We start from the raw sequence: 18619 nt of genomic DNA on the forward strand, positions 1-18619 counted from the left end.
ACAAGAAGTGGATTATAGAAACATATACAACATTATAGAAATAAAAGAGCTGCTGGGAGCACGGCTCTGAAGTAGTAAACAACTCTATAAAAGGACAGATCCCTGCTCGGTATTCCAGTGACAACGCTTGCTGTTCACACTCTATTATTCTTTTAAAAAAAAGCTGTTAGGCCTCATGTATCCAAAGTGGCTAAGCAGAAAGTGCGTTGCCCACAGCAACCAGATGGCAGCTCTAAGCCAGTTTTTAAAATGAGAATCTGTGTGGTTGTTGTAATGCACAGAATCGGTTTACTTTTGAAACACTGGGGGATATTGTTGGGGTACAATAATCACCTACTAGAGTGTTTTGAAACTACAGATGGAAAACCGACTGGCCCAAATCAATGGTTCTGTTAAAGTGACGCAGTCTCATTACTCCTGTGATATTTCTTGTACAATAGCCAGACATTCACTTGGGGCACAGGCTGGCAACAATGGATACAGCAGGTGGGAATATTAGGAACGAATGGATGAAAGGACTTCAAAAGCCAGGGTGCTTAAAGCTCACCGCACATTACAATCCGATTGTATAATCTTCTTTAGATCTACCACCAACTATGTAGTGTAAGGGCCTGCCTGAATAGATACAACATTCGATAGATTGCGTAGGTCCTCATATTACATAGTACTGGTAATTCTAAAGTTAGTAAGGCCATACAACGGGTTGCAGGAAAGAAATTGGCTCCTTTTACCCCCCCCCCCCCCCATCAACACGGACAGTGTTGATACTGGAATACCTGTTGCCAGGCCGGTGACTTCTCCAGGTGGGAGAGGCCGGGGCCGAGCCATCCCCGGCAGGAGAGGCCGGGGCCAAGCCATCCCCGGCGGGAGAAGACAGTGATTATCGCCAACAGTTGTAGCAGCCACTAGTGATATGCACAAAAGAATTCAGCAGGCTGGTTGTACCCAAGTTGATCAACTTGGTACATTCAGCCGCCCATTAATGGTGTGCATCTAGGCTGGTTCCGTGTATAGCAGGACAAAATTGTAGAATGATGACATTTTACAAGTACAAAAAAAGTAAGGAATTCAACATGAATGTCTCCGCCCAATGTGGGTTTTTAGTTTACTTATGCATTTCCTGAAGCAGGCCATAGATGATGCTCGGTTACCCCATCAACACTGACTGTGTTGATGGGGAAACGCCGCCTGCGGAGAAAACACAGTCATTATTGCTAGCGGCAAAAATCTACTTGGGTACCATCAAGCCTGCCCCATACATGGTTTGAATCTCGGCTGGTTCCTGCTGAACAGGCTGAAATTCAAAGTCTATGGCTGACTGGAACAAGTTTTAAAATTCAGCTGCAGAAAATATTTAGTCTTAAGCCAGCTAAAAGCAGGCTCATAGTAGTGCCTGCCCTTACTGAGCAAACGTATTGTTCTCTATGAGGTGTTCTGTTCAAAAAGGCCATCACCAGTGACTTTCTGTAGTTGTCAAAAAAGCAAGTAAGCAGGTGCAGGGCAGTGTCACAGTGCGCAATTTCCTTTGTACCCGTTTACATAATGCATGTTTCAGCACATTCAAAATGCAGTCGAGTTTTAAGACATTTCCAACAGGTAAATCACATTCTAAGCAAACTAGTGCTGCGAGAAAAGCCAGTGCATGCAATGTTTACCTGGCTGCGTTTCGGTCACAGTGCGCTCCTGACACGAGACAGTGCTGCTTTCTGACTCTTGATTTAATACTTTAGTGGCTGAACCCAGGCTGGCTGCGATTCCAGGAATCTGCTGCCCACGCTTCAAAAGAGACTTCTGGTCTTGGTGTCGGAATCGCGGTGGTACTTCACGGGGAGGGTATCGAGACACCGGTTGCTGCTGCTGTGGGCTGAGTGCTGTGGGCCGCTTGGCATTATTCTGAATGCTGGTTACGGTGGAAATGCCAATGTTCCCGTTCACAGGCTGAGGCTGGCTTAGTAGTTCATCTGGCACTGTGGTAAACAGAACGGAGTGGGCGTTAATAAACAAGGTCACATGGTGAAAACAGCTCTTACATTTAGTGAATTTAGCACCCTTAACATTTTCTTGCAGAAATTGCATCGGAATGATCAGCTTCTGGTCACTCAATTTTGTACTTTAAAAAGATGCCAAAGTAAAAACGCTGTAGCCAAATCCAAAATTTGAATACAACATGCAAATTACACATCAAGCCACGGTACCTCGGACCTTTTAATCAATGCACTTGTAATACAAAATGCTGAGAACAACAAATCAGATTCACATCTGGTGGCAGCACTAAAAAAGGATTGGAAGGACAGACAATTATGAAAAAGGACAAATGTATTTAAGCCCCCATTCACATCTTGCGATTCTGCTCACGATCTCAAACCGCTGCAGGACGTGCAATGTGCTTTTTGCCGCTATTCGTCTTTAACCACTTCCCGACCGCCGCATGTACATATACGTCGGCAGAATGGCACGTACAGGCACATTGGCGTACCTGTACGTCCCTGCCTTTCCGCGGGTCCGATTGGGCCCCCCCCGACATGCGGCGGTCGGGTTCCCGCGGGGAGAGATCCAGGACGACGGCGCGGCTATTCGTTTATAGCCGCTCCGTCGCGATCGCTCCCCGGAGCTGAAGAACGGGGAGAGCCGTGTGTAAACACGGCTTCCCCGTGCTTCACTGTGGCGGCACATCGATCGAGTGATCCCTTTTATTAGGGAGACTCGATCGATGAGGTCAGTCCTACAGCCACACCCCCCTACAGTTGTAAACACACACTAGGTGAACCCTAAATGTTACAGCGCCCCCTGTGTTTAACTCCCAAACTGCAACTGTCATTTTCACAATAAAGAATGCAATTTAAATGAATTTTTTGCTGTGAAAATGACAATGGTCCCAAAAATGTGTCAAAATTGTCCGAAGTGTCCGCCATAATGTCGCAGTCACGAAAAAAAAACGCTGATCGCCGCCATTAGTAGTAAAAAAATAAAAACGCAATAAAACTATCCCCTATTTTGTAAACGCTATACATTTTTTGCGCAAACCAACCGATAAACGATTATTGCAATTTTTTTTACCAAAAATAGGTAGAAGAATACGTATCGGCCTAAACTGAGGAAAAACAATGTTTTATATATGTTTTTGGGGGATATTTATTATAGCAAAAAGTAAAAAATATTGCATTTTTTTCAAAATTGTCGCTCTATTTTTGTTTATAGCACAAAAAATAAAAACCGCAGAGGTGATCAAATACCACCAAAAGAAAGCTCTATTTGTGGGGGGAAAAAAAGGAAGCCAATTTTGTTTGGGAGCCACGTCGCACGACCGCGCAATTGTCTGTTAAAGCGACGCAGTCCCGAACTGTAAAAACACCTTGGGTCTTTAGGCAGCATATTGGTCCGGTCCTTAAAGCGGGAGTTCACCCATGTATTAAAAAAAAAATTTCCTCCCCTTAGATTCCTGCTCGTTTTTACTAGGGGAATCGGCTATTTGTATTAAAATATGAGCCGTACTTGCCCGTTTTCGAGCTGCATCTTCTTCCGTCGCTTCCGGGCATGGGTCTTCGGGAGCGGGCGTTCCTTCTTGATCGACAGGCTTCCGAGAGGCTTCCGACGGTCGCATCCATCGCGTCACTCGTAGCCGAAAGAAGCCGAACGTCGGTGCGGCTCTATACTGCGCACCGACGTTCGGCTTCTTTCGGAAAATCGTGACGCGATGGATGCGACTGTCGGAAGCCTCTCGGAAGACTGTCAATCAAGAAGGAACGCCCATTCCCGCAGCCCATACCCGAAAGCGACGGAGAGGATGCATCTCGTAAACGGGTAAGTACGGATCATATTTTAAAACAAATAGCCGATTCCCATAGAGAAAACGAGCATGAAGCTAAGGGGAAAATGTGTTCTCTATGGGTGAACCCCCGCTTTAAGTGGTTAATGTCACCCCAAAAGCTTTGTGATGCTGCCACAATTGTCACACGGCAATTTATGCCTTTAAAAACCGCGTGAAGCTTGTTGCCCAAATAGTAGTGGAAGCTTCTTTTTGGACGACAAATACGCATAGGGCAGCCCATCCAAGGGATTAGGCTGGCCCTATGCGACATGCAAAACCATGCAAGAATCATTCTATGAAAATACGTGAACAGAGCCCTAAAATGGTTCCAAACTCAAATGCGAATCCCCTAACTCTGCTCTTCCAGGAGACACTGAGGGCAGTGGGAGCCATGAACTCCTGCCGCTGTCAGTCAGACTCCTGTGCGCAGAGAGAGAGGGTGTAGTTTGACACTGGCATGTCTATGGACGCCTGGATCAGGAGTGTGTGCACAGGCCCTCCATAGCACACGGCTTGCAAAGGGAGCACCTGGAGGAAGAAGTGGACAGTGCCAGCCTGGGACTACACTTTTCAAAACCATTGCACATAAGCAGACCCTTTTTTAACCACTTCAGCTCCAGAAGGATTTACCCCCTTAATGACCAGGACTTTGAGATACAGCAATGCGTCAATTTAACCGACAATTGTGTGGTTGTGCGACGTTATGCCCAAACAAAATTGATGTCCCTTTTCCCCCACAAATAGAGCTTTCTTTGGGGGGGGGATTGCGGGTGGCCGGACCGGCGGGTGACCTTTGGCGGAGGGTGCCCGTCCACTGTATCCAATGCACAGATCGGCATACAGGTACGTGGGTCGCAGTATATGTGCGGTGGGTGGTCGGGAAGTGATAAATCCACCTGTTATCCGTATTCAGGGTGTAACATGTTACGAACAGATCAGCTCCCGCACCCCCTGCCCGCTCTGATAGCTAGTGGGGATCTTCACACACCCTGTCACATTTTTAAAAAAAATGTCTGCCTGGCCACGCCACTCATTCACAGCCCTCCGTGAATAGGAAAAAAAAACAAAAAAAAAAAAAAAACACCCCATACTTTTCTTTCAAGGCCGTTTGCCTGTATTTCTGCTTTGAACACAAACGCCAAGCTGCAGACAGGGCCTCTAGTGCACATCCACCTGAAATTATGAGCCAGAAGCCCCTTCAGCCACTAGCCCTGGTCACTGCTGTGCCACAGCGAGTCTATTTCATAGATGACTGCCAATTCAAAAATGAGATGTCAAAGGGTTTAGACAGATTACAGATGGATAGGTTCAACACATCCATAAAATACCACTGCAGACAACACCACAGGAGTGAAGTGGGGGCCTAATTCAAAGGAACACTTCAGCTTGGGAAAGCTAGATGCCTTGATTAGAAGCCTATTTAGGACAGTAAAGGCAACAAATTACTTGATCGTATTATCAATTGGCAGATAATTTTTTTTAGATAAACTTCATTTACAAAGCATGCGCAAATACATTTAACTGCAGTCATTTACTGTATAAAAAAAAAAAAAAAAAAAAAAAAAATTTTTAAAAAAACATGTTTGTTGCACACATTTGAAAATATATATGGAAGCCGCAGTGCCAACATCAAGGCTCCTCTCTGTATACTACGGCTCTAACTAAAATTTAACCTGGCAGTTAATCTATCCATTGCTATATGCGCTCCAACTTGGGAGACTAAAAATTTGAGTGTTAAGACTGCAATACAGAGGAGTCTTGACATGGGCACTGTGGCTCACACATATTTATATATGTATGAAAACGAAACCTTCCGTTTTTAATATGAACCCACAAGGTCAATTTGGTTGTTTTGCAGACTAGCTGGTAAGTGTGCTGGGAATTGTGTGATGTGCACTGCCCTTTCATGTGCATCTTACTGCAAAGGCTAGCTATAGCTTGGGATGGTTGCTACTTTTTTGTACAGTTATTTACTGTGCCATATACACAGGGGTGAGTTACCTGCTCTTATGTGTAAACAGTAACATTGTTAATGTTTTAGATGAGCATGTAAAAGTTTTGTTTAAGGGCTCGTTGAAATGGTTGCTCAGCCCAGTACAGCGTGAAGAGCTGCTTGTTTACTTTTCTGAATTAGCGTGAAAATACATGCAGCTCATATATAGTGTTGGTCTATCACATAAAATTCCCAAAAACAGGGGTTGACAAATTTGCTTGGAATCTAGGAGCCAGCTAAAAAAAGTTAGGAGCCAGAAAACGCACCCCGTCCCGACGAGCTCGCGCACAGAGGCGAACACATACGTGAGCAGCGCCCGCATATGTAAACGGTGTTCAAACCACACATGTGAGGTATCGCCGCGATTGGTAGAGCGAGAGCAATAATTCTAGCCCTAGACCTCCTCTGTAACTCAAAACATGCAACCTGTAGAATTTTTTAAATGTCGCCTATGGAGATTTTAAAGGGTAAAAGTTTGTCGCCATTCCACGAGCGGACGCAATTTTGAAGCATGACATGTTGGGTATCAATTTACTCGGCGTAACATTATCTTTCATAATATAAAAAAAAAAAAATGGGGATAACTTTACTGTTGTCTTATTTTTTAATTAAAAAAAGTGTAATTTTTTCCCAAAAAGGTTTGCTTTTAAGACCGCTGCGCAAATACGGTGTGACAGAAAGTATTGCAACGATCGCCATTTTATTATCTAGGGTGTTAGGATAAAAAATATATATAATGTTTGGGGGTTCTAAATTAGAAGGAAGAAGATGGCAGTGAAAATAGTGAAAAATTACATTAGAATTGCCGTTTAACGTGTAATGCTTAACTATTAATACCAACGGCCACCACCAGATGGCTCCAGCTTACACATCTGGTGGTAATAACTTGTAACACCAACGGCTCACCACCAGATTGCCCCCCCTTCCAAGCCAAGTCGCCAGGACCCTATTTCTAGTCGCCATGGCGACCTGGCGCCCGGGATTTGTCGAGCCCTGCCCAAAAAATAAATGTATGTTTTTGGTCACAACATGACAAAATGTGGAAAATGTCAAGGGCATGTAAGTGAATGGATATGCATCGAATGTACCAACTCACCCACACAGCTGAGAGTTTCACAGGTACGCAGCGCTGTACTAGGCTGTTTACATTGGTACCAAGCTTGAGCATAACAAGCGAGTCGAATATCATATGTTTTATACACCTTAGGAGTAATAAAATACTACACCTTGGTTGTTATTTACTAAAGGCAAATCCACTTTGCACTACAAAACGCACTTGGAAGTGCAGTCACTGTAGATCTGAGGGGGACATGCAAGGAATGGATTTTCCTTTCGTAAATCAACCCCCATGAGTACTTTTATGGTTGTACATCATGGTGTTTCTGTAGAACTAACTGAAGAATCCAGAGAAGTAGGAAGATGCATGGTCTAATATTTATGAGTGTTAGGCTTTTCCTTTTTATTCGTTTTGGAGTGATACACAGTTTCATTCTGAAGGTGGCAGCTTCACGATTTTTTATTAAGTAGGCATCTTTAATTATGCCAAATTATGTTTTTTGCCTTCTGTAATCCACTGTTGCATCTCAGTGCTGTGGATCTCCTGAAAGCTTTTATGGCCACCTCCTGTACGCATGAACGTCAGCAGCGACTGCATGTTATCGCTTCCTGATGACATGGCAGAACATGCTTGAATAATAAGTATTGGCATGGCCACTTCTAGTAGAACGCAAAAGGGCGACTATGCAGGAGCACAACTGGTGATAAATACAACAGAAAGCGCCTGAACAGCAGACCTTTATGGCAGGATCATCAGTTATTTCATTAATGAAAGACGTTTTTGAAAAGACTGAAAATAACTTAAGATTCAAATACATGTAAACCTATTCAACTAAAGCGAAAGCCCTCTCTAACCTCTGTAGCTACAGGTATTGTACAGATATGCACCTTCCAATTTTACTGCACAGGCACTGAAATCACTTGTCCTTTCCCCTTTTTTCTCTAGTAGCAATGACTGCCAGCTCTCTAATGTAAACAAACAGCATGTGCTACAAAGATGCATGATACCAACTGAAACCTGATTTTTGTTTGTCTTGTGATCTTTGAGAATAAATTACATTACATGAAGCTACAGAATCCATAGAGAAGCCATTTTACTGCTTGTTTAGAATTAGAAAATGACTTTAAAGTGGTACTTCAGTCCCCTGTATATTGCATTCTTCCCTTCCCCCTTCAGGTCCTGGCAGAGCCATTTGGCACATCTGTGCATGCACAAAGACTGCAAAGTTTACATCGTCACCAATATGCATCAATATGCATCAATATGCATGTAGAGAAGATACACTTGTGCAGATGGTCAGGGAAACAACATGACATTTACTTAAGGGTGAACGTCCGCTTAAAAGTGTATATGACCCCTACATTTATTACTGCAGATATGAGTCTCATGGAGGTGTGTGAAACTATAAGGCTATTTTCACACCAAGGCACTTTCCAGGTGCTATAGCACTAAAAATAAAATGGCGCCTGCAAAGGGCCTCTCCTGTTACTCCAATGTGAAAGTCCGAGGGCTGGAGCGGTGCGCTGGCAGGACGCTATGAAAAGTCCTGCAAGCAGCATCTGAGGCGCTAAAGTGCCCCTGCCCACTGAAATAGATGGGCAGCGCCGCTGAATCGCTGGCAAAGCTCCACTAAAAAGGTAAAGTGTCGCTAAAAATAGCAGCGCTTTACCACTGACGCCCGCCCTGGTATTAAAGTGCCCTTATAGTTTTACTTCTTTTGCATAGAAATACATGGCGATCCTGCCAAACTCAAATTTTTGCAATCTGACGCAGATTTGCGCTGGTGTACTTAAAGCGATTGTAAAGTCTTGTTTTTTTCCTATAAAAATAAATCCATTATACTTCCCTGCTCTGTTGTAGTGGATTTGCACAGAGCAGCTTAGATCTTCCTCTTCTCGGAATCCCTCTTCTGTGATTCTATCCCATCCCTCCTGTTTAGTGCCCCCACAGCAAGCAGCTTGCTATGGGGGCACCCGAGCCAAGTCACAGCTCCCTGTGTCCATTCAGACACAGAGCCCTGACCCAGCGCCGCCCCCTCTCTTCAGATTGACTAGCCTACTTTGACAGCAGCGGGAGCCAATGGCGCCGATCTCGGATGGCCGAGACACACTTGTGGACATCACTGGACAGAGGGACCTCAGGTAAGTATTAGGGTGGCTGGTGCACACAGAAAGCTTTTTTTTATCTTAATGCATAGAATGCATTAAGATAAAACAACTTTCTGCCTTTACAACTCCTTTAAAGCGGTGGTTCACCCTCAGTGACACGATTTTACCATCGAGACAGGCATTGTAGCGCGAGCTACAGTATGCCTGTCCCGATTTTTTTACCCCCGTACTCACTGTGTACTCGTACATTATAGATTTCGGCTCCCGCGGGGAATGGGCGTGCCCATGGAGAGGGAGGATGATTGACGGCCGGCCCTGGCACGTCACTCTCCCCGAAGACAGCCGGAGTAGGTCTCGGCTCTTCACGGCGCCTGCGCACAGGCTATGCGCAGGCGCCGTGAAGAGCCAAGCCTATTTCGGCTATTTCCGGAGAAGCGCGACGCGCCAGAGCCGGCCGTCAATCATCCTCCGTCTCCATAGGCACGCCCATTCCCCGAGGGGAGTCGGTATCTTCGATGTACGAGTACACGGTGAGTACGGGGATAAAAAAAATCGGGACAGGCATACTGTAGCTCGCGCTACAATGCCTGATTTTATGGTAGAAGAAAAAAAAAAAAATTTTGGGGGTTTATAGGGTGAACCCCCGCTTTAACTCCAACAAGGAAACCCTAAAACAGACTAAAGGATGCTGTGCCGATGTCCAGCATGCCACCTTTTCCAACATGTCCTTCAAGCCAGCAACAGGCAAGTAGGCGTATGGACCCCGTAAGGAAGTCTGCTTCTTGAGTGCAACACACAGGTGAGAAAATTATTACCCTACCAATATATGCAGCGTTATAAACGACCCACCAACTTAATAAAATGACAACTCTGCACTATGCAAAATAAGGACTTTATGGAAGGCGGAGTGGTCCCCAAATAAAACAAAGCAAAAATGGTAATAAACATTTTTTTTAAATCAATGCAATAAAAAGGGGTAATAATTCCTTCATTACAATGTCCTTTAGTTGCAGTGCATTTATATTGTGGCCATGCACTCGGTTATAAAAAGGGAAGTTAAGAAATTAGTCTTCCTGTGTGCAAGATCATAATTGGGACCCCATTGCTTGATAAAAAAAATATGGTGCGCTTAGTGAAGATCCACAGTGAAGAGCGGGCATGATTTTTTTGCCTGGGGTGTTGCTAGGATTGTAGGCACCTTTTCCGCACACCAAGCAGAACAATGTGGCGTACATTGGGCGGGTGTGGCCAAATTGCATTAATGGATGGAGGGGCTTCAGGGGCGTGGTTAAATCAGTCAGGGTTATTCTGCCCCTCCAGTTTTTAAGAAAAAAAAAAGAAAAACACATTTTGACCAGAGCAATATAATATCACCATAACAACAGTGTACTACTCTGGGGCAGCGATTAGTTTTTTACACATTAGTGCATTGCTACATGCAAGTATTTTACTGAATTAAGTTGATTCATTGTTTTTGTTGTGATTAGTCAGAGCCAATTACATGGTACAGATGGGCTGCGATTGGCCCAGTCTATACCATGTGATCACATAGCTAGCAACACACTTGTATACATTGGATTGCTTGAAAGTAAGCCAACCATTGTTCAGAACTGTCATGTGACCTGCTGCGATTGGTTCCTGCAGGGGGCCTGTACAGTGATTCGTCAGTGGCTGTGTCTGGTGGATGCAGCCGGTGACAGATCACGCTGCTGCATGGTCCCTGCTGAGTGATCCGGCAAGAACAAGTGAGCATGGGGATTCACAGGTGTTCTGAGCATCCCTACGCAGGCAGTTCTATTCATGTTGTTTGTGACACGCTCGCTGCTCGGCCCCGAACATAGACCGTGCGAGTTCAGAGACATTTATTCACACCCACCAGGATTTCAAATTGAGAGCAGCAGATGTGCAAGGCGGCTGCGCCAAATTTATACCAATGAAACATTTGTGCATCCCCGTGAGGTTAAATATCACCTTGCATGGGTGTACACTGCAGTATGTTCGAACGAATAGGGCCTGGCAATATTTAATATTTTTTTACAATGTTATTTTTTAATTTTTACTTTTGGGGGTCGGGTTGGGTGGTCTCTTTTTGGAGACCAATAAAGTGACTATGTGAGGACATACAGACCCTAATCCTTTTCTCTGCAGCCTCTGCTGCACTGCATATGAAGGATTAGTCTATACAGAGGCTGCTATTCATTCACAAGTTTACTATGCTTCAGTGATAAACACAGGTGGGATCAGTACCAATCGCTCACTGTGTATTCTGGAAGGGGTCGGTAAACATGAGATGTTTACCAACCCTGTTCCTCCTGCTCTCCATTCTAATACCGCACCCAGCAGCAACAATATCCAGCGGGAGGAGAGTGTGCTGGCCAGGGATCAGTGGAGGGGGGGGGGGTTGTTTGTGTCAGTCAGAGCAGTGCAGGTGGAGGGTAGAGGTAAATACCCCTGTGGCTCCCTTTCAGCACTCAAAGTTGGTGGGACGGAACCAGGGAAAAAGGAACGCAAGGTTATAATACATTATAGTAGATGCCCTTTAAAATGAAAATGAGACTAAAAGCAAACATTTTCATTTTAATAAAATTCGTTCAATTTTCTAATCATTATTCGGGTCAGATTCACAGAAGTTTTTAACCACAGCGACTAGAAAATGTGAAGGTGCTAAATGGGAAAATGTTTTCTCAAGTGGGAGTAAAGTTGATGTGTAATCAAATGGCTGACAGGCAGGGTATTTATGACAGAAGAGAATGCATCCTTCTGCCTGTCAGCTGTCATGTTCACTGAGCTGCACATGCACAGCTCAGCCAACATTAAAAACCATTTTACACATTGGAGCAATTGGGGCATCGCCTTTTGGCCACCAGCGGGGTGCTTTTAACCCCCACTAGCTGTCAGAAAAGGGTTAAAAGCACCAGCAAAGTGTCACTGTCCATTGATTTCAATGGGCAGGGGCACTTAAGAAAAAGGTGTATAAAGGTGTATACACTGCTCCTAAAGCGCCAGGACTTTAGACGTCCTGCCAGCGCACCGCTCCAGTGTGAAGACCCTCGGGCTTTCACATTGGAGTAACAGGAGAGGCGCTTCACAGGTGCCATTTTTAGCGCTATAGTGCCTCAGTGTGAAAGGGGTCTTGCGGCCCCCCATCCGTGCCACGGTGATGCGACTTCCTCGTGCATGCACGGCAGTGGCGTCATCGCGGCCTGGCCTATCAAGTGGTCAAAAGCACAGGACCCGGAAGGAAAATCGGGCCAATATAGAAGGGTCTGGATCGGTCCCACACTATATGGCAGGCAAGTCTGCCGTAATGTACCAATATGCTGTGCATACTAGTACATTATGGCATAATGCACCTGGGGTTACCCAACACACTTCTAACCATGTATAAACCGTAATTTTCGTCTATGAAATTACATGCATTCCAAAACTAAAAATGGTAAAAGCAAATACAATTTTTAAGAACTTTCAAATGTCATTTGTCCAGTCATGGAATGTACAAATAATTTTCATAGTCGTTCGAAAATCTACACACACACACACACACATATATATATATATACACATATACAATATAATATATATATATATATATATATATATATATATATATATATATATATATATATATGTGTGTGTGTGTGTGTGTGTGTGTGTGTGTGTGTGTGTGTGTGTGTGTGTGTGTGTGTGTGTGTGTGTGTGTGTGTGTGTATATATATATATATATATATATATATATATACACATATACACACACACATATATATATATATATATATATATATATATATATATATATATATATATATATATATATATATATATATATATATATATATATATATATCTTCGTTACTTGAAGGGAATTCACTATGAAAGACCAGGTTTTGGGTTGCTGACATTTCTGCCCAAGAATCTAAGAAAACAAACTTTCTGTATTCACTAAGTGACAAGCTGCTAATCCAAGACATATCAGAGTTTCCATTTTTAAGGCAATAATGAGTCACTAGACAAGCATGTACACAGCCAGCTCATCCAAGAGACTTGTGCAGCACTGCCGGATCCATTTATCTGTATGTAAACTCCATTACCATGCAAAGCAAACAGGGACAGCTTCACTATTCACTGTGCAAATGTAAATCCGCAGCACAAGTCAATCCGGCAGTTCCGCCTGTCTAATAGTAAATCCCTTCACAACAGCAGATGCACAACAAATACCCCTATTCCCCGCGGTGATTCTCATATTACAGAACACTGGTGATGCTTTACTTTACATCAATAAGAAGGAAAAGCCAAGTGATTGTACAGTGCGACACAAGAACCTGTGCTTTTGCCAATATATATAACGTAGTAAATCTATAGTAAAATACATAAAATGCTGCACTTCCTATATGGCACGCTAAAATAATTATGAATTGCAGCAACTGCCCACTAAAAGCGGAGCGCCCTGCTAGCAATCTGCTCTCCCTTGTACTGGTATTTTGTTTTTGCCAAGGCTTTTCATAGCAGGCTTACGTGCGTAGCATTCATGTACGGCTCCTGTCCAGAGGGCAGCGCAGACACAGTAAAACCTATAGGAACAGGGAGGCAAGGACATTACACACGCACATGCACAGAGCCAGCTGTACAGACACAAACCTGATGGAAATCCAAAAAGGAAGCCTCTGAGGCGGCAGTTACGCAGCAAGGATCCAAGGCAAGACGTTTCCAACTCCTGTTGCTCTCCCACTCAGCAGACTTCATGAGAAAATGGAGGAGAAGCATGGTGTCATTTTACTGCCGTGGAAGTCCGGTTTGCCAACTCCTCCTGACGGAGGGGCCCGTTTGGACAAGTGCTCCCTCCCTTCTAATAAATAATGGCAGCTGTCTTAACATTAGGGATGCCAGGCTCAAGGAAAAAGGGGCAAATATTTTTTTATATATAAAAAAAAAAAAAAGCAAAAGCTAAAAAAAAAAAAAAACAGTTTGGTGAGAAATATACCGAGTGCAATAAACAGCCGATGAGGGCTTTGCACTGTGCGGTCACTCTCTGGGTTGACAGTTTAGGAATGCTGAAGGGCACACAGAGGAAGTCTGGCTTTAAAAGCACACGTAATCCGCAACGCTAGAAATTTCCCTGTAGAGGGGGAAGAAAAAAATGAAAAAAAAAATGGCTGTAGCTGAGTGCAGCTATCCGCTCTGGAAAATATCTTCAGTGTATGCCAACCTATTAACTCACTGAAGCCAGAACTGCGGCTCCCGTCTACAGGCAGCCATTGTCAAGCTTGTCAAATGCCTGACTCCCTCTCTCTCCCTTCCCCGCAGACAACAGGGAGCGGTTAACCCTTTCCGCAGCCAGCAGGAGCCGTTCAGAGCCGTGCATGGCTGGTGATGTAACAAGCGAGACGGTTTAATCCGCCAGGACAGCCACAAAAGAGGAAGGGGGCATTAGGAATCGGCTTCTGATTTAACGGTTAAAACGCCTGCCTGTACTTTATAGGGAGGTGGGAATTGTGCAAGAAGTTAAAAGCAACTATTTCTGCACACCAGAGCGGCCGGATGATTATACAGAACGCAGCTTAAAACAAACATTTTACAGGGAATTCTGCTATGCAAACGGAGAAATTAACCATTTGTATGTGAAACAGCTGCAAATTTGCAGCTTTTTATATATTTATTAATAGCAAATCAAGCAATTCTGTACAATAAGAACTGAGTGGTAAAAGCTTATCCAAAAGAGTTAAAGGGGTTGTAAAGGTTAATTTTTAATTTTCTAAATAGGTTCCACTTAAGCTAGTGCATTGTTGGTTCACTTACCTTTTCCTTCCATTTTTTTTCTAAATGTTTTTTCTTTGTCTGAATTTCTCACTTCCTGTTCCTCCTCAGTAAGCTTTCCACCATCATCCGAGCCGTTCTGGCTGGGGGTTAGTCAGCGTGCTTGCCCCCTCCCTTGGGACTACATCCCTGCGGGGAGACACTGAACACAGTACCCAGGGAGGGGCGAGCACGCTGACTAACCCCCAGCCAGAACGGCTTGGATGATGGTGGAAAGCTTACTGAGGAAGAACACGAAGTGAGACATTCAGACAAAGAGAAAAATATTTAGAAGGGAAATGGAAGGAAAAGGTAAGTGAACCAACAATGCACTAGCTTAAGTGGAACCTATTTAGAAAATAACAAACCTTTATATCCCCTTTAATAATGTAAAAAGCACAATCATATATCTGATATAAGCCGCAAATAAATATAAAGAACACATCCAACTTACCCATAAAACAATACTCTTAATTATCAGGGTGGATTTAAATAAATTATTTTCTTATTATTGATTTTTTATTTAAAAAGATAGTTTTCTATTTAAGCTATATTAATCATTTATTTTATACAGCATGAAATGGAGCTTAGTTATGTAGCATGAGGCTGTATATTCTGCAATATTTACATTTTTGTTAAACTTATTCAATGAATCCAAGCGGAGATCACATGCACTGCATTGATGCATTCACACAATTTCACAGTAACCATGAGATAAAACAAAGGTCAGGAATATTCCTTTCTCTCATTGTTTTGCAAGTCTATGTACACTACAAACTGTATGATTAAATCAGTTCTGATATCGCCGTTTTACTAACCTGACAGCTTATTCTACATTGCAAACAAAATGAAGGTTTCCTAATAGTAAAGATTCCAACTACCAGCAAGAATGAGTCCTTAAATTGAAAGAGCACCTGTCATTTCAGATCCATCATGGCAGCGCCTGTTAGCGGGCATCACCTGCTGCCACCACATTCCTCACCTTGTTGTGTCACTGCCTCATCACCAGCCGTCCCATTAAAGTGAATGGGACTATTGGTGAGTCAACAGCAGGTCAGAAGAGGAGACATGCTGCGGGACAGATTATAGAGAGAATATAATCTATATCTATAGATAGATATCGTTTTGGCTGGGCCACCACAAAGTTTTTAGCGAGTGCCCAGCAAAAAAGCCCCAAAGAGCCCGTTTCTCCTTGCGATCCCTGGGCTCACCTGTCTTCTCCGAGTCCAGATCTACTACAGGGGAATTTACAACGGAAAGTGGGAGGAAAACCTCCCATTAAGTGCTTGCCGACCAGCCGCCGCAGTTATACGGCGGCAGGTTGGCTCTGCTGGGCGAGATCACGTAGCTATACGTCATCTCGCCGAGCAGCCAATAGGGGGGGGCATGCGTGCACCGCTCGCCGCCGACGCGACGGGGGGTGGAATTACCCATCGTCTGTTCATACAATGTATGAACAGCGATTTGTAATTTCCCCATGTCAGTCCACCCCCCCCTTCAGTTAGAACACACCCAGGAAACATGATTAACCCCTTCCTCGCCCCCTAGTGTTAACCCCTTCCCTGCCAGTGGCATTTTTATAGTAATCAATGCATTTTTATAGCACTGATCGCTATAAAAATGCCAATGGTCCCAAAAATGTGTCAAAAGTGTCCGCCATAATGTCGCAGTACCGATAAAAATCGCTGATCGCCGCCATTACTAGTAAAAAAAATAAAAATGCCATAAAATGCCCAATTTTGTAAACGCTATAACTTTTGCGCAAACCAAACGCCAAGTGCAATTTTTTTTAATGAAAAATATGTAGAAGAATACGTATCGGCCTAAACTGAGGAACAAAATAGTTTTTTTTATATATTTTTGGGGGATATTTATTATAGGAAAAAGTAAAATATATAAATTTTTGTTCAAAATTGGACGCTCTATTTTTGATTATAGCGCAAAAACTAAAAACCGCAGAGGTGAGCAAATACCACCAAAAGAAAGCTCTATTTGTGGGAAAAAAGGACGTCAATTGTGTTTGGGAGCCACGTCGCACGACCGCGCAATTGTCCGTTAAAGCGACGCAGTGCCGAATCGCAAAAAGTGGCCCGGTCATTGACCAGCAATATGGTCCGGGCTGAAGTGGTTAATCTCCTTTCTGTTGAACTAATGAACCCTGGCGTATCCAAGAAAGCACCTGTGTCCGTCTCTGGATTTATTTTATTTGCCCCTTATGAAAGTAATGAATGTTTAAAAAAAAAAATTAAATGCTTAAAAAAAAAAAAAGTTATACTAAAGTCTGTTTTTTTTTCCCCTTGAAAAATAAACATGTAGTGGTTTTGCACAGAGCAGTCCAAGTCCTCCACTTCTTGGGTCCCTCAATGGCACTCCTTGCCCCTCCCTCCTGCCGAGTGCCCCCGCAGCAAGTAGCTTACTATGGGGGCACCCGAACCGCTGCTGTGTGTCCATTCAGATCCCATTGGCTCACTGACAGCAGCAGGAGCCAATGGCACCCCGTTGCTGTCTCAGCCAATGAGGGAGATTCCCAAACAGACCAGACTGCCGTGCAACATTGCTGGATTGAGCTGGGGCTCACGTAAGTATTAGGGAGGCTGATGCACACAGAAGGTTTTTTTATCTTAATGCATGAAGATAAAAAAACCTTCTGACTTTAGAACCCCCTTTAAGACACGAGCAGCCAACACCTGATATACATTTTAAGATTTAAAAACAAAAAGGAAAAAAAACAAGTGCAACCGCCGTAGCGTAGTACACAAAATGAACAATGTGTATAGTCATCTGGGCTACCCATTTCATTGTTTATATTTTGTCTTTCAGTTTTCACTTTGTAACTTCTGAAAACATCTTTTATGGTTTATTACATTGCCACACATACCATTTCCTTGAGATCCTTTCATCATAACAATAAGGTCATTGCCACCACACTTGGCACATTTTATACAGACTCTGCCCTCTGCAGTGGATCACTTTTCAGAAGGCAGTTGACATGGATTGAGGAGATGCTGTGTGACCCGTTTTAACATTTTATACAATATTGCTTTGCAGTGGGCTTAATCCCTCTGGGGCTATGCACTGCAGGGCAATTTTCCCTGCATATTGCTTTTTGTTTCAGTCTACACTTTAACCACTTCCGCCCCAAACCTCTTTTTGACACTTGTGTTTACAAGTTAAAATATATATTTTTCTTCTAGAAAAATACTTAAACATATGTGCGTACACCGATGTAAACAGATGTGCTTCAAGGAGAATGCCACCTTTTGCAAAAAAAAAAATACACCGATTTTGCAAAATGTAGATCGTGTGTGTGCAATGCTCTGGCTCCTGCAGGCTCCTCCCACAGCTCAGTCCCAAATCAGAACCTTCTGCTCTGGAAATGGAGGAAGTATTAACCACTGTGTCCACGCTATAGCTGAAAGACTGCTACAGCATGGGCTTCAAATGGCGGAAGGGGGGCGTACACGGACGTCCTCCCGTTCTGGCACGCTCTGATCGCCGAGTTGTGGCGTACTCAGCTGATCACAGAGCAAGGTAAAGGGCCAATCACAACAGGCTCTTTACCACTTGATCAGCGGTCAGTCAATGACAGTTGATCACGGAAGTAAACAGAAGCCGGTTTCTAGCTTATTTTTTCTTTACGCTGAAAGCGTGAAAAAGAAGAAAGCCGTTTACCAGCTTCTGTAACATTGGGCCACTTTAATCACCAGGGCTGCTAATCAGTGCCCACCAGTGCCAGCTATTAGTGCCGCCTGACCAGTGAAGGAGAAAAATCACTTGTTTGCAAAATATTTAATAAAATATAAGGCTCCATGCACACTGGACTTAAAAAACGTTGATTCTACAGGAGTTTGACGTTTTTTTCT

General features: G+C 43.7%; 1 protein-coding gene across 1 annotated transcript in view; it reads right to left on the bottom strand.

Annotated features, from left to right (window-relative positions):
* Window positions 1-13685, bottom strand: part of TNRC6A (trinucleotide repeat containing adaptor 6A) — a 56964-nt gene extending 43279 nt beyond the window's left edge. The window contains exons 1-2 of the mRNA XM_040356523.1: window positions 13602-13685; window positions 1656-1967 (exon numbers count right to left, since the gene is read on the bottom strand). The gene's annotated coding sequence lies outside the window, so the exon portion shown is untranslated. The remainder of the gene's footprint in view (window positions 1-1655; window positions 1968-13601) is intronic.
* Between the last annotated feature and the right edge of the window lie 4934 nt (window positions 13686-18619).

The sequence above is a fragment of the Rana temporaria genome, chromosome 6, assembly GCF_905171775.1.
Source record: "Rana temporaria chromosome 6, aRanTem1.1, whole genome shotgun sequence".
Lineage (NCBI taxonomy): Eukaryota > Metazoa > Chordata > Amphibia > Anura > Ranidae > Rana > Rana temporaria.